Here is a 26638-nt window from a genome sequence, read left to right as displayed (position 1 = left end):
AGATATTAAGATAGTGATTCTTGCTGGCTACCTAGTTCATTTGATTGCAACATTTTACATAGTGTCTATATTTCAAGTTCAGATGAGTTAGCTATGAAAATAAATAGTTAGATTGTGTTTCTTAATTAATACACTCATTATGTGTCATTTTATTAAGAACTGAAGCCATTGAAATATAAAGTTATTAAAATGTGTGTGTTAATGTTGGTCATTGTGATTGTGTTGTTGATTTTGGTAGTATTGTTTGTGTATTTAGTGGTATGTTGAATTTTAATTGTTATCACTTCTTATTTCCTTCCAAGGTTTCTACACTATGCTCATTCCTCACTTAGGTTGGAAATAATGTTCTCTGTTTCTTTCTTAAGGTTTATTCTCTTGGATTTTTAAAGGCTGTTAATATTGTGGAGCACTTTTTGTTCTCATTCATTTGTAGCAGATAGTTTTGCTCATATATTCTGCATTGGCCTTCAAAGTCATTGAGAACTTGCCATCCATTGCTCTATTCTCTGGACATCAAGTTTTCTTCAGAAATCAGCAGTCATTCCTTCATATGTGAACTGGGTGGTCTTTGTTTCTTTCTTTCTTTCTTTCTTTCTTTCTTTCTTTCTTTCTTTCTTTCTTTCTTTCTTTCTTTCTTCCTTCCTTCCTTCCTTCCTTTCTTTCTTTTTTTCCCTCTTCTTTCTTTCTTTCTTTCTTTCTTTCTTTCTTTCTTTCTTCCTTTTTTATTTCAATATATTGCTTTTTGTTATGTACAATTAATGTTTTAACTACTATATATCATAAGAATTCCAATTTCTGGTCTTCTGTATTTTGTATTCTGTGTGCATCTTGTATTTATATGTCTGTCTTTCCTTATTTGGAAATTTTTTTTCTATTATTTTGTTGAATAAGTGGCCTATGCCATAGACTTGAGATTCTTCTCTTTTTTTCTATGCTTATAATGTAATGGCATCATTTTATTTTTCCTGGTGCCTGAAAGTTCCTCTGTGTTCTTTTTCTGTGTATTTTGAAGTTGCTCATGTTCCTTATGTATTTGAACTTGAAATTCTTTTTAATATTAAAAACATGCTAGTCTGTCTTCTGTTTGACTCATTTTATGTGTAAGATTTTCCCTTCAGTTATGTAGTTTGAGTATTGGGTTTTTCTATCCCATCTTCATTTCAGCTTGAATACCCATTCACTTTTTATCTCTTTATTACATTTTATTTTAACATCCTGGATTGTCTATGACATTTCCATCATCAGTCTCATATTTGTGTTTTTCTGGACTTAAATTAAGCATTTATTAACCTATTTTTCTTGATTTCATTGACTTCTTAGGGTTTTTTTTTTTTGAGTATATCTTTTTATTGTTCTTTTATCCTCTGTGTCCTAGGATTCATCTAGCTAATGCTCATTTGTAAGCATTTAGGTGGGATTGATAAATTTTGGTAAAAAAAAATATGGGCTTGATCATTTATATTGTTGGTATTCATGAAATGAGATATTGACATGTGAACTTCCTTTGTTGGTTTTGGTTTTCTTGTGGATGGAGAAAGTTTGGCAATAAGAAAAGATGGAAAGATGGTTGGGTTCAGAGATTAGAAAGGGCTTAGGTAGAATGAAGTCAGTTGGGCAGAAAAGGCTGGGTTGGAATAAAGGATGTTCATCCTGGTTCAGTTCTGGGGTGTGGGGTTAGGTTTGATTGGAAAGTTTTGGTATGATATATGTCCATGCTATGGTTTGGGGGATAGGAAGAAAGGAACCTGGCCAAAACCTAGACAACTGTTGGTGAGTACAAAGACTCACCTGGTGCACTGGTTGAAAGACCCAGGCTAGATCTTGCTGACTGTAGAAAAGTTAGAAGTCATGGTTATTCACTGGCCTAGACCTTGGGGGAGGATGTGGGAAATGTGGGTACCAAGTGGGATAGTTGGGCATAATATAAAAGTCCTTTTTAAACATTCTAATAAAAGAAAACCCCAGATAAGCTGCATAGACTCCTTTCTCCATATCCTCACCCAGAACAAAGGTATGCATGAAGTTGACACAAGGTTATCAAGTTTGAAGCAAGAAATAATATCCCAAATCCATCATGATTGTATCCTGACAGGAAAGCAAAAGTATAAAGTGTGGCTTCCTGTATATTAACAGATTTCATGTAAACCATTACTAGCAGATTTTTTGCTTTGATAGGGGGTTTGTGAAGCAGAAACCAGGAAGAGTGATAACATTTGAAATGTAAATAAATAAAATAACCAATAAAAATTTCTTAAAAAAGAAAAATACAATTCAATTCCCAATCTTTGTGAACCCTGATAGCTATCCATGGATAGCTATCCATATCCAAACTCATTGTTTATAGTTTACAGTTGGATTATGCTGCCCACTGTATATGGCAGCTTTGAATGTTGGCTATTTTCTTGTGGAACTTCTTGAGTGTGTATATTCTACCGCATTCTTGAAAAAATCTGTCTCATCATATTATGTGAACTGAAGAATCAGCAACTATTTCAATATGGGACCATCTCAATAACAACTACCTCCACAACAGTGAATAAAGACTTTCCATGACCCCAGAGTACTAGTTATATTAAAAATATAACAGATTAGTTGGGTTTTTCACATCTTAGAATAATACTGCATTTTTACATCACTGTCCCTAAAACACCAGCAGATAAAATTGTGTCTGGAAGTGCAAAAGGCTGAATTTTGAATAAAAGAATTTCTGTTCATTGTGTGCAGATCAGAGAAAGGGGGGGGTGCTGTGGGCAAAACCAGAAATTTCACCCACTACTCAGGCTGCTTCTTATTAGTATTAATTGCAGGCTCAGTGTTAAGTCAAGTATGTGGGGATGTGAGTCCATGAATAATAATGGCACTGAAGCACAATAATTAATAGAACAGAATGCTCCCCAAAGAGGAGACCCCCACTGTGAAGGGAGAAAAGACGTCGTCTTTCATAAGAGTCTGATATGGACATTTGAACTTTGATTTTCAGAGGTGGAGTGAGGTGAAATGATTTCCACTTCATTAGCAATGTGGAGTGAGGCAAACAGACTCTAGAGAAGCAGTGTTAGTTGCTAATGCCCAGATCTCTCTAGCACCAGCCAAGGCAGGCTCTCTCTCCTCATTCTGATAAACACAGGGAGCTTTTTGTTTTTGCTCTTGTTTTTGTTTTTAAACGCAATGAAAGTATGCAGCATTGTTTAAACACAAAACACAAAGGTTAGTCACCAGTTCAGAAGCTTGTAAACATGTGACCATACCAACAATGTGAACTGTAACCTGAGCCTAACCCTTAAGGTACCTAACTTCAGTTTTGATTAAGCAGCATCTGCAAGCAAGCTTGCACACTTAGTGGCTTTTGTATGAAGTGGAAAAACAATCTCTTATTTGCTTATGTTCTCTGTTACATGAAAACATACACTTTACTTTTTCTCTAGAATTTTCAATGAATTAAATATTAGATTTAGATTAAGGTGTAGAGCCAATAAAATGAAGACTGCTATGTAGAGTGGAATAAGTAAATACAAAATAAAAAAAAGTATATAAAGTTGCAATTCTGAATATAAATAGTAAGACTTTTAGCAGGCTATATAGAGCAAAGGGTTTGTGCTAAGAGTATAAACTGCTCTTGCAGAGGACTTAATATTAGTTCCCAGATTAAACACACAGCAGCACATAGTCACCTACAACTTCAGCTCCAGGGGTCCTGCACTGTTTTCTCTTTTGTCTACCCCCAGATACATAGACAATGAATTAATTGAAAATGAAAATAAATCTAAAGAAAGACATTTTTAAAAAATATTAGAGAGATGGACAATGAATAATAACTACTTGAAGGAGTGTAGTCCAAGAAAAATGCAATCCTCACTATGTAGATTTCAAAATGAAACGAAATGATCATTCCTGAATAAAAAAGTAATCTCCTCAAACAATATATTATACAATTAAAACTATATGATGAATATATTTCCTCAAGTTTGGTATTTGTCACTGCAATAAACACCATTACCAAAACCAACCTGCGGAGTAAAGGTTTAATTTCATATTTTCAGTTATAGTCCACCACTGAAGGAACACAGAACAGGAACTGAAGCAAGAGAAAATCTTTACCCAGAAACCAGTGGGGGGAACAAAGGAGAGGCAGATGGGCAGAATTCAGGGGAGCCTCTTGGAGCCCCTAAGTTCATTCTCTCAATACCTTCTCTTTTACATACCTAGAGCCTGAGCAGCATGGTCATCCTATCTGTGATGACTGCACATTGTAGCTATTCACAGTACTGGACAACTAAGACATCATTTGAAAAATAACAAATAATAAACTGTTTCGAGGCCAGCCTGGTCTACAAAGTGAGTTCCAGGACAGCCAGGGCTATACAGAGAAACCCTGTCTCGAAAAACCAAAAAAACAAAAACAAAAACAAAAACAAAAACTGTTTTCTTTGAATGTGTTGAGAAACCAGACTTTCCACTGGCATTGGGCAGAGTTACTACAAGGGCAATGGTAGATATGAATGAATTTAATGAACTGTGTTCAGGCACAGGCAGAAAATATAGTGCAGTGCTCTGCTGCAGCATAATGCCCTAGTTCTACGAAGTAACAAATTTGCTTGAAGTGAAGACAGCCCCACTGGACAGCTGCCCTTGAGTGAGGCCATCCATATAATGCATTGTGACAGAAATTACCATTATAAACAAATGAACATTTACAAATTGGGACATGGGGGAATAGTCACAAAGCTAAAAGGATGGGCCTAGAAACATTGTGACTGGGAACTGATTTTCCATAGAGAAAAATTTTAAATGATTATAGACACTTCTAAAAAATGGACATTAAAAAGAATTTACATGTATAATAGCTGTAATTTTCAATGTTTTTTTTCAAAAGAAACCATACTTTTTAAGCAAATAAAAGTAGTTGTCATTTTAGAAGGCTTTCTAAAAATTTCAAGAAGTGTTATTGTTTTAATTTTAAATATGATACATATCTTTTAATATCTGAAAGTTATCCATGTTTTATAGCTAACTTTGTGGGCCCCGAGACAGATATTTTGATGATTTATATTTGTGCTACAGATTAGGTCTCCACCACAAGACACATTTGTCAATTACATTTGCATCAAAGGGAATGTGAGATAGAAGTCTAAAACTTTCCCACAATTGTAAAGTACCTATCATGATTAGATTTTAGTATTTCATAGTTAGCATTGCTTAATCATGAGTTCAAACTGACAAGAAAAAAATCTCTTCAGATGAGGCCTGAGCCAGAACAGGCTAAAATTTTGTCCATAATCTAAGATTTGCTGTTGTTCACCCAGCCTTTGTATACCATATATTATTTCTTTGTGTGTGTGCATGTGCATGTGTATAAAGTTTAGACTGTATTTTTTTGTTTTATTTGCTACTGTATTTATGACACACATTGCTGTATGAGATGGAACTATTCTTCTTAGGTAAGAATGCAAGATGTGTACCATTCTTAATGCTCATTCCTTTCATGAAACCCAATCTTAGAATATAATACCCAAGATGTTTTAAGAACATGCACTTACCCATGCCTCTTGGCCCAAATTACATTAAACTTATAAGACACTACCAGACATCATTCTCATGAGGCTACGTGTGGTGGGTAACCTTTTCTCTAACTATGCATGTCTTAGCCATTGTTTGGAAGTTTTCCAGCAAATCCTGGAAGCCAGTTCCCATATTTTCATTGCCTGTTCTCTAAGAACCAATAAGCAATGGACAAGTTGGACAGTGGTTCCTCCTCACTCCTATAAGTGCAAACTGTGTGGGTGGGTGGGCTTCCTCCTCTTCTCCACATATCTCTTCTGAGTGACCAGTATGTGAAACTAAAAGTTGACACCTGTTTCTGTGCTTTTCAGACAGAAGCATTTTAGTCTGAACAAGTCAGTTTCATAATTGCCATTAAAATTTTTATATTTTTCTCTCCAGTTATATTTTTTATTTTTGTAAAGGGCATTTGGTCGATCTATGGAAATTGTGCCTGTTTCTCAGCTGTGAAATAAAGTCACACCTATCTCTGAGTCTCCTCAAAAGTGAATGTTTCAACTACAGTCAGTTTTACATCTCTCACCAGGCCTATCCTTGTACATAAAAATAATTACAGACTTTTAAAAAATATTCCTTAGATACCAATTATCTTAGACTGTGAAAAGAAAATTCATCATGCTTAGAGAAGACAAATTTATTTTTTCACAATTATGACGGCTAGAATTATGAAGTCTGGGCACTGGGTAGAGGATAGCCTGAGTTTAGGACCTTCTCTTTTTCTGATGTGCAGAAAGCTGCTGTATAAATCCTATGATGCAGGGCAATCTATGTCACTTTCACACTAACACACCAGTTTCTTTACATCAGGTCCCACTCTTACACATTCCCTTAAACTTAACTATCTACATGAAGGTCCTCTTTTTAGTAGGATCACATGATTCTTTAGGACATCAATACATGAATTTAAAGGAATAAATTCTGTCCCATCACAAATATTTCCTCTTCCATACAAGCTTGTCTTACAAGTTTTGTTCAGAAGGACTTCCTTAAATCCTTACATTCAGCAGCATTTATTTCTAATTCATACTACTTGTAGCTTTGACATAATTATAAGTCCAATTAAAAAGTCAATAATGGACTATTACTGATCATCCTGTCTCATAATAAATATATTTGTTGTTTTGTATTTCTAATATTCACTGTTAGACACAAAATCATTGTTCATTTCAAGTTGATACTAGAAAGCTTAAATTTATCTTTTAATAAGATGACAGTGTATCAGACAAGAGAACACATGACTGTCATACTCAAACATGTCAAGACTGTACAGTGTAATATAAATGTAATAAATGTATTAGTAAGAGGAGTCCCATATTAAGTATTCTAGGATAAAAATATTAAATAAATACTCTTCTTGAAACAGTTAATAGTTCAAATAATAGTTCTGAGAAAGAATCCGTTTTGAGGTCTTGATAACTTCTATAACTTGGAGCTAACCTGGAATGAAAACCAAACAGCAACTCTCTGGCTAGACAGTCCATACATAGGAAGAGAGGAGGAAACTGTCTTTAAAGCAACAGAAACCATCATGTGGTCAAGTACACCAGGCAAACATTGACATGTGACATTCAGAAGGGGGTCTTATTCATAGTTAAATAGCAACTGAATGGAAGCTAAGATCTCTGCCTCAAAGAAAAAAAGACTAATTTTCAGAATGTACCCTGTCAAAGAAATGAAAAAGAAAGTAGAGAATGTCATTAAGAGTCAGTCCAACTTTTTTTTGTCAGCTATATAGACAAAGCTCCTAAACTTACATTGTGTTTTATCCTTATGTAGTTTATTTCAGTAAAGCCAGATCACTATATTTATTGCTTCAGAAATCAACAGGACTAGGTCTGTATGAGAAGAAACAGGGTCCACTTCTTCAACATGAAGGTGGCTGTGGTGAAAAGATGAGCCCAACTTCCTAAACTTACATCATTTTAATTTTATTTTATTTTTATTTTTATAAAATACCTAATACATGGGAGTTTGACCCTGAAACTTCTCACAATAGGAGCTAAAATGAGGAAGAAAAGTGAGTGTATCCTATGGATTCATGGCTTTTCATAGCTGAGGGGACAAATAGATTTACTCACATGTATATCAGTCAAACAAAGCACAATTCTGGTTCATTTAGAGACTTAAAGCTTTGGTACTGCTGTTCATTTGGCAACCTTCACTGAGAGGTCAACATGTAATGATTTCCTCAACCATCGGATGGCTCTGATCAGTGTGAGCAGCTATTGGTGAGGCTCTGACCCAAGTATGATATAACCACACCAAAGACAGGGAGATAGCTGCTTCTCTCACATTGTTTCCTACAGATGCTGGGGAGGTTCTGTGGAAACAGAAACAGCATAGAAATTTGCAAAAGACGGAAATCCATCAACGTAATCCAGTATATAAACAAACTCAAAGACAAAAACCACATGGTCATCTCGTTAGATGCAGAAAAAGCATTTGACAAGATCCAACACCCATTCATGATAAAAGTCTTGGAAAGATCAGGAATTCAAGGCCCATACCTAAACATGATAAAAGCAATCTACAGCAAACCAGTAGCCAACATCAAAGTAAATGGTGAGAAGCTTGAAGCAATCCCTCTAAAATCAGGGACTAGACAAGGCTGTCCACTTTCTCCATACCTATTCAACATTGTACTTGAAGTCCTAGCCAGAGCAATTCGACAACAAAAGGAGATCAAAGGGATACAAATTGGAAAAGATGAAGTCAAAATATCACTTTTTGCAGATGATATGATAGTATATATAAGTGACCCTAAAAATTCCACCAGAGAACTCCTAAGCCTGATAAACAGCTTCGGTGAAGTAGCTGGATATAAAATTAACTCAAACAAATCAATGGCCTTTCTCTACACAAAGAATAAACAGGCTGAGAAAGAAATTAGGGAAACAACACCCTTCTCAATAGTCACAAATAATATAAAATATCTTGGCGTGACTCTAACTAAGGAAGTGAAAGATCTGTATAATAAAAACTTCAAGTCTCTGAAGAAAGAAATTACAGAAGATCTCAGAAGATGGAAAGATCTCCCATGCTCATGGATTGGCAGGATCAACATTGTAAAAATGGCTATCTTGCCAAAAGCAATCTACAGATTCAATGCAATCCCCATCAAAATTCCAAATCAATTCTTCAACGAATTAGAAAGTGCAATCTGCAAATTCATCTGGAATAACAAAAAACCTAGGATAGCAAAAACTCTTCTCAAGGATAAAAGAACCTCTGGTGGAATCACCATGCCGGACCTAAAGCTCTACTACAGAGCAATTGTGATAAAAACTGCATGGTACTGGTATAGTGACAGACAAATAGACCAATGGAATAGAATTGAAGACCCAGAAATGAACCCACACACCTATGGTCACTTGATCTTCGACAAGGGAGCTAAAAACATCCAGTGGAAGAAAGACAGCATTTTCAACAAATGGTGCTGGCACAACTGGTTGTTAACATGTAGAAGAATGCGAATCGATCCATTCCTATCTCCTTGTACTAAGGTCAAGTCTAAGTGAATCAAGGAACTTCACATAAAACCAGAGACACTGAAACTTATAGAGGAGAAAGTGGGGAAAAGCCTTGAAGATATGGGCACAGGGGAAAAATTCCTGAATAGAACAGTAATGGCTTGTGCTGTAAGATCGAGAATTGACAAGTGGGACCTCATGAAACTACAAAGCTTCTGCAAGGCTAAAGACACCATCAATAAGACAAAAAAACCACCAACAGATTGGGAAAGGATCTTCACCTATCCTAAATCAGATAAGGGACTAATATCCAATATATATAAAGAACTCAAGAAGGTGGACTCCAGAAAGTCAAATAACCCCATTAAAAAATGGGGCTCAGAACTGAACAAAGAATTCTCACCTGAGGAATACCGAATGGCAGAGAAGCACCTGAAAAAATGTTCAACATCCTTAATCATCAGGGAAATGCAAATCAAAACAACCCTGAGATTCCACCTCACACCAGTCAGAATGGCTAAGATCAAAAATTCAGGTGACAGCAGATGCTGGCGAGGATGTGGAGAAAGTGGAACACTCCTCCATTGTTGGTGGGATTGCAAGCTTGTACAACCACTCTGGAAATCAGTCTGGCGGTTCCTCAGAAAATTGGACATAGTACTACCGGAGGATCCAGCAATACCTCTCCTGGGCATATATCCAGAAGATGTCCCAACCGGTAAAAAGGACACATGCTCCACTATGTTCATAGCAGCCCTATTTATAATAGCCAGAAGCTGGAAAGAACCCAGATGTCCCTCAACAGAGGAATGGATACAGAAATTATGGTACATTTACACAATGGAGTACTACTCAGCTATTAAAAAGAATGAATTTATGAAATTCCTAGCCAAATGGATGGACCTGGAGGGCATCATCTTGAGTGAAGTAACACAATCACAAAAGAACTCACACAATATGTATTCATTGATAAGTGGATATTAGCCCAAAACTTAGGATACCCAAGATATAAGATACAATTTGATAAACGCATGAAACTCAAGAAGAATGAAGACCAAAGTGTGGACACTGTTCACCTTCTTAGAATTGGGAACAAAACACCCAGGGAAGGAGTTACAGGGACAAAGTTCGTAGCTGTGATGAAAGGATGGACCATTTAGAGACTGCTGTATCCAGGGATCCGTCCCATAATCAGCTTCTAAACGCTGACACCATTGCATACACTAGTAAGATCTTGCTGAAAGGACCCAAATATAGCTGTCTCTTGTGAGACGATGCCGGGGCCTAGCAAACACAGGAGTGGATGTTCACAGTCAGCTATTGGATGTATCACAGGGCTCCCAATGGAGAAGCTAGAGAAAGTACCCAAGGAGCTAAAGGGATCTGCAACCCTATTGTTGGAACAACATGATGTACTAACCAGAACCCTGGAGCTCTTGTCTCTAGCTGCATATGTATCGAAAGATGGCCTAGTCGGCCATCAATGGAAAGAGAGGCCCATTGGACTTGCAAACTTTATATGCCCCAATATAGGGGAATGCCAGGGCCAAAAGAATGGGAATGGGTGGGTAGGGAAGTGGGGGGCGCTATGGGGGACTTTTGGGATAGTATTGGAAATGTAATTGAGGAAAATATGTAATAAAAATTTAAAAAAAAAAAAGAAATTTGCAAAAGGAGATGATAGGATGACGTTCTCTACAAGATAAAAAGAGATATGGGGTGCGGTTGGCAAAGATGATGTGTGGCCAACACTTTGAAGAATGCCTATCTTGAGTATCCTATGGATTAGCTCAGCTTTGAAAGACTTTTAGATCATATAGTTGAAAAACAAGAGGTAGACCATTGAAAATCTTTACTGAGAGGTCAGAGGCCATGATCCAAGGGCTGGGATGAAGGCTGAGTCAGTAAACTGCTTGTTGCATGAGGAAGAGAACCAGTTTCATTGTCTGGTACCTGTGTAAGAAGCCAGGTTTGGCAGTTTGTACTGGTAACCCCTTCTGCTCTGGAGGCAACAAGGGGATTCATGAGCCTTGAGGGCCAGAGGGTTGAGACACTCAGTGAATTCCAAGTTCAGTGACAGACCTTGTGCCAAAACATAAAGCAGAGAACAATTGAAGAGACATGTTGATCTGTCTTCCTCATTGTTTGCCAATGTAAATATCACATACATAGTAGGTTTTGCTTCTAGATGCCACTTTTGGTCTCATTAAAGAAGCATGCCATGTGTGGTTCTGTGTTTCCACCTCATAGAGGGGTGTCAGGATACCACTCAGTTAGCAAAACACAGAGGCATTAGGCCAGTTCCTTTTTCACCTTAGAGATTTATGAGGTGCAAACATGCCATTCAAGGGAGACGACAAATCTCAGCTTGTGTTTCTCTACGTGAGAAATGGTGAGGGCTAGGGCTGTGGCTATGGTTCTCAAGTTTCTGGGTACCCAGATGTTGCTAGGAAACTTGAAGAGTTGAGGACAGGCACTGGAGGACTGAGAGGAAAACCAGGCTGGGTGAATACTGCTTAGCTCAGGGTGAGTACCAGGGGCTCAGAGGGACCTACTGTGGGAGACTTGGTGCTGCTCAGTATGACAAAAGTCTCTCTCCCCAAGGCGGTCCTTGAGGAAGGAGACAACCAATGCTTGTTCAAAATGCTTATTCATGTTGACCAAGGATGCAAATGACTACTGCGAGTAGAGCAGATATTAAAAAAGTTTTGCAGGAAAGAATGTCCAGGTATGGAAGTGTATAGGCTAAACCCCAGGATCCTATCTAGATACCTCATTAGCATGGAGAACTCTAGGTTTCTATGCTGTTTGATCAGTTGTCACAGTCCTTTTAGTTGGGTATTGTGGCCATCTGCTCCAGGACAGGAATCTGATCAGACCAGATTCAAATGCCTACCATTCTCAATTATGAGAATTGCTGGAGTTCCTTAATCTGCTTGACCTTAGCAGGTTTTCTATCTGGTGACATGATTCCACTTGCCCCTCAGACATGCTTGAAGCTAAAATCCTATTTTGACATGCTGATAAGCCTAGAATTTGAGAACACAAAATCTTCCCAGGTTCCAAAGTTATCTAAACTGTGGCCCTTAGCTATATGTATGCCAGTATTTTGTCTCATTTTTTTCCTGATGATGTAATAAATACCTTGACAAAATTAATGCAATGGAGAAACACATATTTGACTCATAGTTCAAATTTACAGCCCATCATAGATAAAAATAGAGGTTCAGAAACTTGAAGCAGCTATTCAAACCCTATATAGAGAATGAACAATGAATCAATTCACACTTCCCAGTACTCTGCCCCCTTTATTCTGCAGTTCAAGGCCAGCCCATGTTGCCTCACCCACATCCAGGGTTATTCCACCTTAATTAACCTAAATAATGTAATATCTCACAGAAATCCACTAAGGTCAATATGTCCATCCCAGGTAATTCTAACTTGTGTTAAACTAAATGTGTGTATGTGTGTGTGTGTGTGTGTGTGTGTGTGTGTGTGCGCGTGTGCGTGTGTGTGTGTTTACATGAATCAATTATAAGCATAACAGCTGTGGTTGTAGCACAATGCACTTATAGATTATTACATCATTCTGTAATGTCAAATGCTAAAAACACTTGTGGAGATGAGTTTTGAAAATGCAAGATCCTTCATGGGAGTAACATGATTATGAGGAATATTTTGAATCCATAGAAGAGTTCCTCCACTTTTGGTCAAAGGAATTCAGAGGAATGCAATACTCTTAAAGGGAACTGATTAGTAGCGTATTAAAATTTCAGAAATAAAGTGTACTGTGGTTTGTAAAGTATCCTGGGATTTCCACTGTTATAAAGAGACACCATGACCAAGGCAACTTTTATTTATTTATTTATTTATTTATTTATTTATTTATTTATTTATTTATTTATTTATTTGAGACAGGGTTTCACTCTGTAGACCAGGCTGGCCTCGAACTCAGAAATCCGCCTGCCTCTGCCTCCCAAGTGCTGGGATTAAAGGTGTGCTAAGGCAACTTTTATAATGGACAACATTTTATTGAGGCTGTTTTATTGGTTCTGTGGTTGGGTTATTGTCATCATGGCAGTAAGTGTGGCAGCATGCAGGTAGGCACGCTGCTGTGCTGGCGGAACTGAGAGTCGTACATCGTGTTTTGGCTCCCACGTGGCTAGGAGGAAGATGTCAGTGTCCTTCCTGACAGTGACATCTTCCTCCAACAAAGGCACATTTACTCTAAGACCACACCTCCTCATTGCTTATTCCCTGAGCCAAGCATATTCAAACCACCACAAAAAGGGAGGTAAAGAAGAAATGTTAGGGAATGTGTAATGTAAATTGGAGATCAGAGGGTTCTATACAAAGACCTACAAAACTGTTATAAATGAGCTGTTTCTATTAAACACATGTGTTCCTGCTGTGTGTGTGTGCATAATAGTATATTAGTATTTTTGAATGTTGGGGCTACCCTGACTTCTCCCTCCAGGAAATGCCCACGCCTGATGTCCTCTGGTTCTGCATGTGTTCCACTAGCTTGCTTATTTCTGTTGGCTCACCAAGGACATTTGTGACTAGCAGTATTGAAAGGGAGCACAAGGCTCATAATGCAAAGATTTGGTATGACCGTGGTAAAGACTTCAAGAGGATGGTCTACTGAGAGTAAACAATGTTATTGAGAAGGTACAGAAATATCAGACCTTACTTTGGTTGGTCTTTCTTTTGCAACTCAGACACTCTGCGGTATTACTCTTCACCATATATCTCTCCCAAACTAAGTGATCCAACAAGCCAAGAAAGGAATTTAAGCAATTCTTAAATATATAGATCATTTGAAGATGATTGTGTCAGGTATTCTGTAATAGTGGAAGCCTCACCAACACAATGCTTTAGGCATGGAAGTGAGGAAAGTGTCCTCTATTCCACTAAGCAGATGTAATCATCATGGCATATGCTCAGCATAAGCATATGTTCTCAGAATATTTATCTACCACCTGGGTGTAAGAAGCAAATGTAAGTTCAAATTGCTTCTGGAAAAGTAGGTGATGGAAGACAAGTTAGGAGCTGCTTCCAGGAGTGGTTTGTGGTTGGGCTTCTTTATTCCTTCCCTTTCATTGTGGTTCATGAGTGCATGGGCAAGCCCATGCCTGCATGTGCATGCATGTGCTTCTGTGTTTGTGTGTGTGTGTTTGTGTGTATGAGTAGTATGTATGTGATGCATGTGTGTAGCTAATTAAAGTTTTACTTTATATAAAATTTTCTTCCTAGACAATTTTAATCATTAGGCGGAGCACCACAATGACAGTAAATTATTCAGATGTATGTTCTGTCTTTAGCTTTTTGATTTTGTGAAGGCTGTGCTTCAGAAGTGCTGCTCTTCAGGCCGACAACAGAGATTCCTTCCTGTCATTTGTGCCCTCGTCATGCAAATCCTATTGTCACAGCCCCATCGGTCCCAGGTGCCATCCATCTTCAGCCAGAACGATTGCTTTATTACCACATTCATCAATTTGTGCTCTGGGCTCCAGTTAGAAGTGACTTGGAAAGACAAAACTGTTGCCTTAGTAATTGAATATGAAAGTCTTATTAGGCACCACTTTCACTAATCTGAGATGAAAGTCACTAATGCGATATGACTTTAACACTGAATAAGCAACAATAAATTCTGATAAGATGTGAATATTAATAGATGCAACAGGAGAGTGTTAATATGTTAATGTGGTGAGATATTGCTAACGAGATGTGAGGATTGCATTTGAAAAGCATTAATATCACCTCACTGCAATTCCCTAGATTTGCAGCTATCTTGTTCTAAGACAGCCTCTTTCTAAATTCCAGAAATAAACTGCTTGCTTTTGGAGTCACTAGCACATAAAAGTCTGTCTTAATTCAATGTTCCAAATTAAGAATATAAAACAGATATTAAGTACATGGTTCTTTCTCAGTCATTTTTACCAATTGATTGAATTACATAAACTATATAAAATATGAATTAAGAGTAGCTTCTGTAATGATAAAATTTACCTACATTCTAAGAAGAAAGAAACAATGGAAAGATGATTTGAGTCCTTCCTTACATCACAAGGTACCACCAATTCCACTGTTCCTTTCCCAATCTTCAATGCTCCATCCTTCAGCAGGTGCCTCTTTGTGTTTCAGTCTGCCATTACAGTGCCGATTCCAAAGAAAATCACAGACTAGGCAATGAACTTTATATCACACATTAAGCTAAGTGAGAGACCTTTGGTGTTGCTCCAAGTTTTCACCCATTTTAGTGTTTTAATTTTGTTATAAGCGACATGTCTCTGAATGTATGACTAATGTCCCAGTAACATGTCGGAAATCACTTATGTAGACTTTAAGAGGTGGCTGAAAAAAAAAAAAACAGTCTTTATCTCAGTGTTTGGAGCATATTACAGTGTAGTCACAGGTAATAGCTTCAAATAGCCAGGAAAGCCTACCTGCTTCCATGTGTGTGTGTGTTTGTGTGTATACATAATATGTGATGCATGCGAGCAGTAAATTAAAGTTTTACTTGATATTAAATTTGCTTGCTAGACAATTTTAAAAATTAATTTGTATTTTCCAGTGCTTAGTGTAATTGGGGCCAATCATGACCCATTATAAAGGGTTTATTTACTTAAGGCAATCTTGTAAAATTGCTCCACATTTTGTCAGCCCACCATGTCTAAAGAGACCTCATAAATGTTCATGCATTAAAATTCATTGCATCAGTCAACAAGTACAAGTCAATGTCTACCTATGTGATGTTTTGTTTTAGTCATTTCTTGTAACTAAAAAGAGTGAAGCTTGCTTGTTCTTCTACCTGAGATTTGTCCATTTCCCTGAATATATAAAAGTCTATGCAACATTAAAATATGAAATAAAATTCATAATTCAGACTAAGGAGTACAAAGTGTACTACATTATATTAAGGGACAAGAAAGACAATGCTTTAGGAATCAGTTTAAGAAGTCGAGTTTTATAGACAGGGTTGACTCAAAACACATCAGTCACAAAGAAGGCTTTGGGTGTGCTTAGAGTGCAATATACTGTTTAATAAACAACAAAGTAAAGGATTATTTACCTCGATTCAGGGCCAGAGATTTATTTTCATGGATAAAAGTGTGTACAGCTTTTACAGAGACAGTCATTTTGTTCTCAGTATCCACAACAGGCAGCTCAGAGTGACCTGTAAGTCCAGCTCCAAGCCAGCCAACAGCCTCTTGCAGCCTCTGCCAATGCATGTAGCAACATACACCCATACACACAAGCACACACAAGCACGCGGATGCGCACACACACACATGTACTCACACATATTTACTAACTAACTAACCAACTAACTAACTAACTAAAAGTACCTATTTAAAACTTGGAAAAGCATAATCACTGTCACTGAATCTAAATCAAAACAAATGAACAAACAAGCAAACAAACACCTCTTTGCTAGTTTTTTTCTAACCAAATGTCAATTACAGATGAGGGAATTAAGGTCCACCAGTGCCATGTGGACTCCAAGCATTAGTGATAAAGTATTCCATATGATTTTTAGCAGTCCACAAAAGCAAACCAAGAAGACGGAAAATGGAGGACTAGGGCCTGGGATAATGATTCTCCAAGTCTAATCTTCTGTGTGATGTGCACATGTTCCACATCGGTAGGTACAGGAGGATTTTAGAATTTACCAACATGTTATACTTCATCTTATCATGTGGTGGTAGAAAAATTATATATACCTGGGAGTTCCGACTATGCATGGTTTAATAGCAAGTCATATAGAGATCTCTGACTATGACTAAAAGGGCTATACCTGGTCTATTTTTCAAGTGGCCCAATAACTTCATAAGTTAATCGTGAGCTATCAATTCTCATGAAAGGCCATGTACAAATTTCTTATGAATTGTTTGCAGTAGATGCTATTGTGTAGAATTTTATAAATTTTAAGTGAGATAGGGTTCCCAATCACAACAGTGCCTTATATTCCTAAGTCTATGCAGTGTTCAGTTTTTCTTGTCAACTGGAAACTACCTGGAATTACCTGGGAAAGCATCTCAGTATCAGTTTGGGTTGGGTTTGTCTATGGGCATGTCTAGGTGATTGTTTTCATTGCCTTGGCTGGTATGAGAAGATGAAGACTGAAAATGGTTGGCAACACTCCTTGGATTTGCTCCTGGGACTACAGAAGACTAGGGAGTGCTAGCTAAGGATAACATATGCATTCATTTATTCCTGGTTCCTCTTGACTGTGGATAGGGTCTGACTGCCTTCTTTAACACCATGTGGCCTTGACTTCTACACAGAGATGAAAGCAGGACTCGGAAACTAAAATAAAGTCTCTCCTACATTATTTTTGTTAGCATAGTTTATCATAATATATAAAGAAATCTGGATAGGCTATTCTCAAAAATCCAGTTTGAATTATTTTTTGTTGTTTTATGTGGCTGTCACATTCTAGCTCATCCATCCATTCAAAGGAAATAGATCTGCATAACCACTAATATTTGGAGACACTGCAGAAGGGGTAGCAACAACATTGTGTTGGCAGTTCCTAGGCACAGTCTTGACAGACATTTGGCACAATGAACTGCAAGTTTTACACTCAGAGAAGCCAAGGAGAAAATGAAAAGGGAAGTGAAGGAGTCCTTGTTTCATGTGGTTGCATGAAATAAAGCTGAAAACAGAGATCACAGGAAATGCAGCAAGTGATAGTTTATTAAATAGACGAAGTAACTAATTTAGTCAGAAATTTTCTTTGGCTACAATCATTTTCATTTGAAACTAGTTGTTGATTCAAAGTCAAACGTCTGTCGTGCTAGAATTATTCATATTAAAAAAAAAACTTTACCCAAGTATCCTGCCACCACAAATAGGCACAGAGGGTGAAGGTTGTGTGTGTGCTCAGTAGAGGACAATGGTTGCTTCTCTGCTCCTAGAGATCTTCTACAGCCACCCACTTCTTAAGTCATTTTGTAATAGTATATGTGATGAGAAGTACCAGGCAAAGCATGTTCTCACTTCTCATCATTCTGTTTTACACTGGGACATCCTAAAGAGACTTAAAGCCTCTGTCGTGTACTGCTATTCATCCTGCCATGGAGGACAACTCCTTTTCCATAAGTGCTAATAGTAAATGGAGATTCTAGAGAGCAGGGAGCCAAGGATCCCTGAACAAACATACATGTCTGATGAGAACAAAGACTGGAGAAAGCACTCAGAATATAGCTTTGGATAACAGAATGAAAGTCACCCAGCCTAATTAACCTTCATTTTTCCAGAAATTACACCAAGAACCCTCAATGCAGAAGTCAGTCATTCTTTACTCATAACAACTTTCTAGGAAACTCTTTAAAATAGAGCATGTGTTGGGGGAATAATGAGACTTTTACGGAACTTCATAGTTAAGTTGCTCTTGTATACCATCTTTGGCATAGGTATTTTAGAGAGACAATTGCTCATGGCTGGTAAGCCAATGATGTGCTTTTACTTTAAAAAACGAAGCATTTTATTTAAAGTCAAATGTGTTAGGAAGAATTGGGTAATTCCTCCTAACAAGTGACTTTGAACTTTAATAAAATAGCCCAGCTATACTGCCATTCATTTCTGTTTCTGTATTTCACTGGGCTATAGTATACACCCGTACATGTAACTATGCATGTACATTCATATGGCTCTGACCTTATTCTCTCTCTCTCTCTCTCTCTCTCTCTCTCTCTCTCTCATCTATAATCTATCTATCCAGCTATCATCTATCTATCCATCCATTCATCATCTATCTATCCACTACTTATCATCTATCCTTCATTTATCACCTGTCTCTTGTCTCTTAATTTGCTGATTCATTTCATCTACTTTTATAAATTATTTTATATGTATGGCAATATTCATACTATATATGTAATATGTAGTATGGTTATATTTGATTTAAAATCTTATGCAAACTTGTAGTTTGAGGTACTCAGAACTTTTTTTTGTTTGTTTGGTTGGTTGGTTGGTTGGTTGGTTGGTTGGGTTTGGTTTGGTTTTTGAGACAGGATTTCTCTGTGTAGCCCTGGCTGTCCTGGAACTCACTTTGTAGACCAGGGTGGCCTCGAACTCAGAAATCCGCCTGCCTCTGCCTCCCGAGTGCCGGGATTAAAGGCGTGCACCACCACTGCTGGGCTTAGCACTTTTGTTTAGAGTTCTCTGTGTTGTTACAAGCTAATTTACATCATTTAAAAGAACATCAAGATCCTCTTGCTTACTGGACTTGCTTACTTGCTTACTGAAACACCTTAAAATTTCTGTATTTTAGAAAATTGTAATATGCACATTGGTATGAATCCTCATCACCAAATGTTCAAATAACATTTTCTAAGGTAAAGGAAGAACAAGTTTAGAAGCATTGTAAACCTGTGAACTTCATTGAGTTTCCTGAATTTTATCTACTATTGTAGTAAATGATGGAAGCAAATTAAACTACCTTTTAGAAATTATAAAATTCATATTCACAATATTTTACTGAAACATGCTTATCACAATACATAATTTTGTTCATCTGACAGATAAAATGTCATAATTTTGATTTGAATTCTCTAATTACTGTTGAAAAAGTTATAGTTTTTCCTATTTGCAGACAAAACTGCATTTTTAGATCCTTCACTTCCAGAAAATATGCCTTAAAAGTTTGTGAACACGTTAATAAATTTTGTATCCAAGCATCTCAGAAGCTCATTGGATAATGATGCAGAGATATTTCAATGTTTATTTTAGCTGAAAAAAGCATTGGTTCCTTTGTGATATAATATGTCTATTCTTTCATTAAGAACATTATCACTGTTATAAATAAAATAGTCACATCAATGTTTTAGTGATATGCTATGCTCAGTGTCGAGTTTAAGTTCAAGTACCTTCAAAAGTTGTAAGGAAAGCTGATGGTTTTCAGTACCTAACCATTTAATTGCCTTTGATTTTCTTGATAATTTAATGTGTTTTCTTTGTCCCTAAATGTCCCTACTTCCATGATATTGACACTTGTTAATATCTAATTTTGTTCTGCTCTGTAATGTGCTACAAGGTTTCCATAATCTGCTTGGTAAAAAGTCTTTGTTGGTGTAAGGATGAATAGCACCCACATCATACTAAAACTTTCCTCAATAAGCATTATACAGATTTCCCATGATTTGATAATTATATTTTCCTAATTTATTTACTAAAATTAGTCTTTTAACTTGTCTATTCCTACTATTTATTCCTAGCTCCTTACTCAATGCAATGAGTTTTTTTGATAATGTAAAATATTCCTTATTTATATATAGAAATGTTACTTATTTTTATCATCTTTCAGATTTTTATTTTCAAATTTGAATTGCTTGATAATTTCCTGTACTTATAGAGTAACTTTTAGTTATTTCACCCTCTCATTCCCTTCTTGTTCCCTCCCTCCTACTAAAACCATTCTTTTACATTAAGATTTTACGTTAATATATAATTGCATCAGTTCTTTCTGTTCTGTCCTCTTCCCCGCCCCCTTTGCCTCTTACTGTCATTCATTATATTTTACTGACAGTTCTCTGTTTGCACTGGCCATTCCTTTAGGAGATGAATGGGAGCATTCTACAAACTGAGTTTTCTTGGCATGGATCTTTTTTTGTGTGTTATTGCTACCTGCATTTTGATGATTGGAGAGATTTATGATGCAAACTCCCACATCTATCTTAGATGGTCCATCTTTTCCATTCTCTTTGGTCGTGATTTTTTCTGGAACACATTTCTGTATCCCTCTGGGCCACATATTTTAAAATAATATACTAGCTTTCTTTACTCTGACAATTTGCTCCCCTTTGCTTACAGTGTATACTGGGTGATATGGAAAATGTCCCCTAAGTTTCGTATAGATCTATCTTTTTAAATTTCTTTTTGATTTTGGTTTTCATTTACTCAATATAAATAGTAGTATGAAGAACATGGTTTTCCCCCCTTTGACTGTAACCTGTAGGTCTAAGTTTTATTTTAGAAAACTGCAGTACTTAGTCCTTATTACTTACAACCTAACATCATTGTCTCTTCCTTCTGCAGGTAATTGAAAACGCAAAGCTGTATGAAGACCAGTTCCACACATCCACTGCTCTATTGTGAAAGTTATTCCGTTTTGAAACTCAGGGATGCATTAAATATTCTAAGAACTATTCGCTATTATATCGCCCATTATGCTGATGGGGTACAATGTCAGCGCGGTCTTACACCGTGTCCTTTCCTTAGAAACCTACCACTCTGACATTCATTTTCATTTGAGTGATCCACAGTCTTCTAATTTTTTTTTCATCTAGGATTAGAATTATTGCCTGGTGGTGAGTCATTGGGAAACAAAAAGCAGAAAAAGAACCAAATATTGTTATTCTGTAACACTCTATATTTTAAGGTCCCCTTTTTCCCCCAATACACTCCAGTTGTTACTAAGGTAAAACTAGTACTAACTTTGGTATTTTATGTATAGAAATGGAAAGGGGAAAAGTGGTCTGCAAAAGATTGGAGGATTTGTCTACTGGTGACCTCAGGCATCACTACACATTGCTGTTCTACACATGGTGGCTCACTCCACTTGAGAAGAGGAAAGAGAATGTGGGACCCATGCTGTGGGGGCCCTGTATGACATCGATGACAGGAGACTGGGGAGCTAATGACGTGTGGAAGCCAAAGGGAAGCCAAAGGGAAGCCAAAGGGAAGCCTGCTGACCCAACCCCGAGACTTCCTGTCTGTGTTTTGCAAATACAGCATATTTAAAGATTAATATTTTAATATTGACTGACTGATTTAACTAAAGTGTCTCTATTTTTCATTAAGTTATTTATTTATTCACTTCACATCCTGATCACTGTCCATCCTCCCCATCCTCCTCCCCTCACACAGTTCCTCCTCATATCCCTCTTCCCCTTTTCTTCTGAGAGACTGGACCACCCCATTTTATTCCTCCATCCTGGCACATCAAGCTCTCCAAAGTTAGACAAATCTCCCACTGAGATCAGACAAAGAAGCCCAGTTAGGGAACTGGATCCCCAGGCAGACAACAAATTTAGGAACAGCCCCCATTTGATAGATATCAAGGAATATTTACTATAATAGAAAAATGGCGGAGGAGGTACGTACCTACTTTTAATAATCATTAAAAGACAAGTATATGACACATTCTAGTTATTAATATTGAATAATTTGTACTATGATAGATAAAAGTAATTTTATAGGTGTGATGCTTTTAATATTTTAGATTTCTGCTTACATTCGTTTTTGTTATCATGTGGACATCTTTGTACTCAGGGAAGACTGCCAATAATTCTTCTTCAAAAGTTCATTTCTTTCCATCCTGAGCTAAACACTGAACAATCATGCTTGTCTTCCTCCTCCCAGACACTGAAGCCCCACCAAAAGTCTAAGCATCTCCTTTCTTAGACCTGTGCCAAACCTCTGGCACAATGAAAGGCAAAAAACTACAAACACTATCAGAAGCTTTCTCATACCCACTCAGGGTGAAAATGTAATTAGTAAAAAAATGTTAGGTGCAAACATTGTAGGCCAGTACTATTCCATCAGAAAATGCTGAGTGAGCATATATAAGCACAATCAAAGCCTTTATTTAAATAGGGGTTACAGTCCTAATAAAACACAAAGGGAAGTAGGGGCATAGGCCTCTTCTACAGGTAATGAAAGAAAAAATTAAACTCATCCAATTACATCTGGGGAAAAAAATCCATTACCTATAACAGAGAGAGAACTGCCCCAGGAAAACTCCGAAGCAAACTAATAATGAAGGCACAATGTCCTTTCAACAGATTCTAAATGAGCTCTAATTTTCTTATATCCACCATTCCCAAACTATATAAATTTCAACTAAGCAGAAAAAAAGTGACATGCTGGCACAATTGTTATTCCAAACAGGCCCAGCTGCTTGCTCACCTTAATTAGACCTAGTCCCGAAAGGGAGCCAATCTTTCCTTATTTTCTTCTATGAGTTAACGTGATTTTCCTCAACTTTTCTTTCCTAATAGATTTTGCTGTAACCTTTCAGCAACTGCTACTTTAGATCCTCTCCCAGGGGTCAGAGTCCAACTGGGTCTTTGGCCAAACAAGACTTGAACTCAAGGAAGGAAGAGCAAGAGAAAATTAGGGTGCTGATCTATCTTTGGGGAAAGTGTTGGCCTTATTCACCTTCCATTGGATTCCCATCTGTCATGTGTATGTGTTTGTCTATGTGTGGTTTGTGTGTATGTGTATAATGTGGATGTTTGTGCATGTGTGGCTGCACACATGCATGTTAATATATGAAATTAAGGAGTGGCAAGAATTACAGATCATTCCTTTTTCCCTTATGCTGACAGATTTTAAAGATGTTTAAAATAAAAATACTTTAAAATTCCAATCATCTAAGTTTTATTAGAGCACTTAGATGATCTTATAGATTGCAAATATATTTAATCCCTCTAAACAGCCATAGTCTGTCGAAGTGCTCTCATGGATGTCCTGTTTTACTGGGCATTAAGTCCTTGAACACTTAAAGTATCTTCTTAGACTGCCTTTATCTCTAATGCTGTTACTGCAAGCTAGAAGTCTTCCTTAAGTGTTTCTAAAAGTACTCTGTCTTCTACCCACAGAACATGTCATTTGATAAGACAGGAGTAACTACAGAATCCTCTAAAAAATGAAAATATTCAAGGCCTCTCACTATGTATTAACTTGGACAATATTAAAGGGAGAATAAGTGGACTTGGTAAATCATTTGATGCTGTGCACTGTATATGATCATAAACTCTGACCTGTACCCAGCAAAGCAGATAGTGCAAGAGAAATGTCAATATTAAATTCAGGTTCACAACAAAGGAGAATGCTGACAGCACATAGTATGATATGAGGTAAGTGTTAAAGAAGTATGGATGAAGAAGAATTCAGAGAGTTGACTGGATAGAAAGACAACAGAATTCCTCATAGAAAAGGTAAAGTTTAATCAAAGTGTAAAGCTGACAAATATCTTAAATAACATTTGGAAAGGCAGATAGGCAAAGCCCTGCAAAGAAATCTGATAAAAGCCTGAGAGCACATATAAGCAGCCTATGTTCCAGAGACTGGGGAAAGTTAAAGCTGTTCCTGACCACACACTCTGCACTGATCCCTTGGCTGAAAGCTGATAGTACTCATTGGCCACCTGATTTAAATTCCTATGTTGCCATTCAAATCCAGAATCTTTATTCAACATTTCATGCATATAGATCACATCTTCCCAAACAGCAGTAAACTCCGGAGGGCAAGAATAGCATATGATATTCTTTATATCCCCACAAATGCATTATGCATTTGCCATTGCCCCCAATGCATTAAGTAAGCAGAAATATAAATATCAGCCACTTTGATGAAAGGATGAATACAAGGAGGTGTGGGAAAGAAATGCAGAGAAAATTCACAAGAGGGAGAAGGGAGAATTGGATCAGCTGTACAGGCATATGACAAGCCATCAGAATGGAGAACTCAGAAGCAGGGATGAATGTCTCCAGCAGTGGCATGAACTGTCTTCAATGGTTAGACAATAACCTGAAATATCAACTAGCATATTCACATAATACAATTAAGGTATTTGGAAAATACTTACTTCAAAATGTCTGACAAATCAGATTAAAATGACTCTGCTCTAAAGAGAAAAGGTCAAACTTAAATATCTGTCACTAATCCTCCTCCTCCACTACCCAGTTTCAGAGTGCCGGACTATTTGTATCTTCTTAGCAATATCTGGAGAGGCTTTAATTCCAAAAAGGAAGCCCAACCCAAATGTCTTCTAAGAAATTATTTTTAGAAAACCAGTCACTCCTGAGCACACACTTTTTTCTTTTTTTCTTTTATTAGATGTTTTCTCTATTTACATTGCAAATTTTATCATCTTTCCTCATTTCCCCTCTGAAATCCCGCCTATCCCGTTCCCCTCCCCCCGGCTCACTAAGGGCACCCACACCTGCTTCCCTGTCCTGGCATTCTCCTACACTGGGGCATCAAGCCTTCACAAGACCAAGGGCCTCTTCTCTCATTGATGTTCCACAAAGCCATCCTCTGCTACATATGCAACTAGAGACATAGGTTCCTCCATGTGTGTACCCTTTGGCTGGTGATTTAGTCCCTGGGAGCTCTGGGGGTGGTGGCTGGTTCATATTGTTCTTCCTATAGGACTGCAAAACCCTTCAGCTCATTGTGTCCTTTCTCCTGCTCCTCCATTGGAGACTCGGGACCACATACTTTTATTCCAATCCATTACCAAAGTCCTTCAGTAACATGCCCAACATTCTTCCTCACAAAGCCTTCTTCCTTTCATTTCCCCTCTCCTTGTGTCTGTCCTCATGTGCAGGAATCATGTGCTAACAGTACCACCTCAACAGCAGCAGAAGTGCAGTTTGGAGAAGTGTGACTATTCCCAGAGTTAAGTTGCCAGACAGACATTTGCTCAAATTAGCTTTAAAAGAAAAAAAAAAGAAAAAGAAAGAAAGGAGAAAAAAAAAGTTGTCACATCTGTGTATGTGGGATGTCTCTAGAGTGTGGAGAGAAAGAAAACAGAGAAGTGTATTCTTTTAAAAACCTTTTGTAAAATGCTTGACACCCATTACCATAATTTTGGTATGTGTGTGTGTTTCTACTAAATTCACTAAAAGTAAGAGATGGTTTGTGTGAAATTGGTAAACACATTGAATGGATAGGCAAAGCAAGGTAGGCAGAAAGATAGAGGTTGGTGTTGTGCTTAAAATTTATGACAAAAGGGAATATGCTATCAGCTGACAAGTCTAAATAGCAGGCTACACTTCACACCCCTGAAAAGGCTCGAGAAAGCAGAGGCCTGTCTGTGAGTGAGCTCTCAGTAAATAAGGAGATAGGAACCACAGCTGAGACACTGACACATAATATGGCATCCCAGCTGGAGCCTACTGGGTTTAAACTGTCAAGTGAGCACTGGGCACAGCTACTTCCACATTTTCAGGATCATCACACACAAACAACTACTGTGACTTCGATGTGTATTGCACATGATCACAAGAATCTGACTGCTCACTGATAAGTGGTGTCGCATCTTCCATCATGCCCCCATTAGAGTGCCAACAAAAACAGAAGTAGCTAGTCCAGTAATAGATGAAATGTGCAAAGTTCTGATATACAAATGAGGAAGTCAGAGAGAATAAAGACACAAACACATGCCTACACACACATGTGGACATACCCCCCCACACACACATACACACATACAAAATGAATAAATGCAGTGAGACCAGTCACAACTTACATTTAACTGTTAAACCCAGGAGGTTGAAAACACATTCACCCTTCAAATAGGTTTTAGAAATTTCCTAACTTATACCAATACCAATACCAATCTTAAAAAATAAACAACAATTTAACTAAACAAAATATGTTTATCTCAGAATATTTTGTGTTTTCTCATATTCTTACCTTAAATTATTTAGAAGACAGGTGTAAATAAAATTTCTAGGAAGAATTTTTCATAAAATAGTCATTAAGTGAGCGGCATTTATACTAAGGATTCTGAAACAAACTCTTTGGGGGTTGCATGATATATAGATTATAGCTAAGTGGATATTAGCCCAAAACTTAGGATACCCAAG

The sequence above is a fragment of the Mus caroli genome, unplaced genomic scaffold (genome assembly GCF_978045245.1).
Source record: "Mus caroli unplaced genomic scaffold, Mus_caroli_1 scaffold_19, whole genome shotgun sequence".
NCBI classification, from domain to species: domain Eukaryota; kingdom Metazoa; phylum Chordata; class Mammalia; order Rodentia; family Muridae; genus Mus; species Mus caroli.
The sequence above is the reverse complement of the archived record's forward strand: the minus strand, read 5'-3'. Positions refer to the sequence as shown.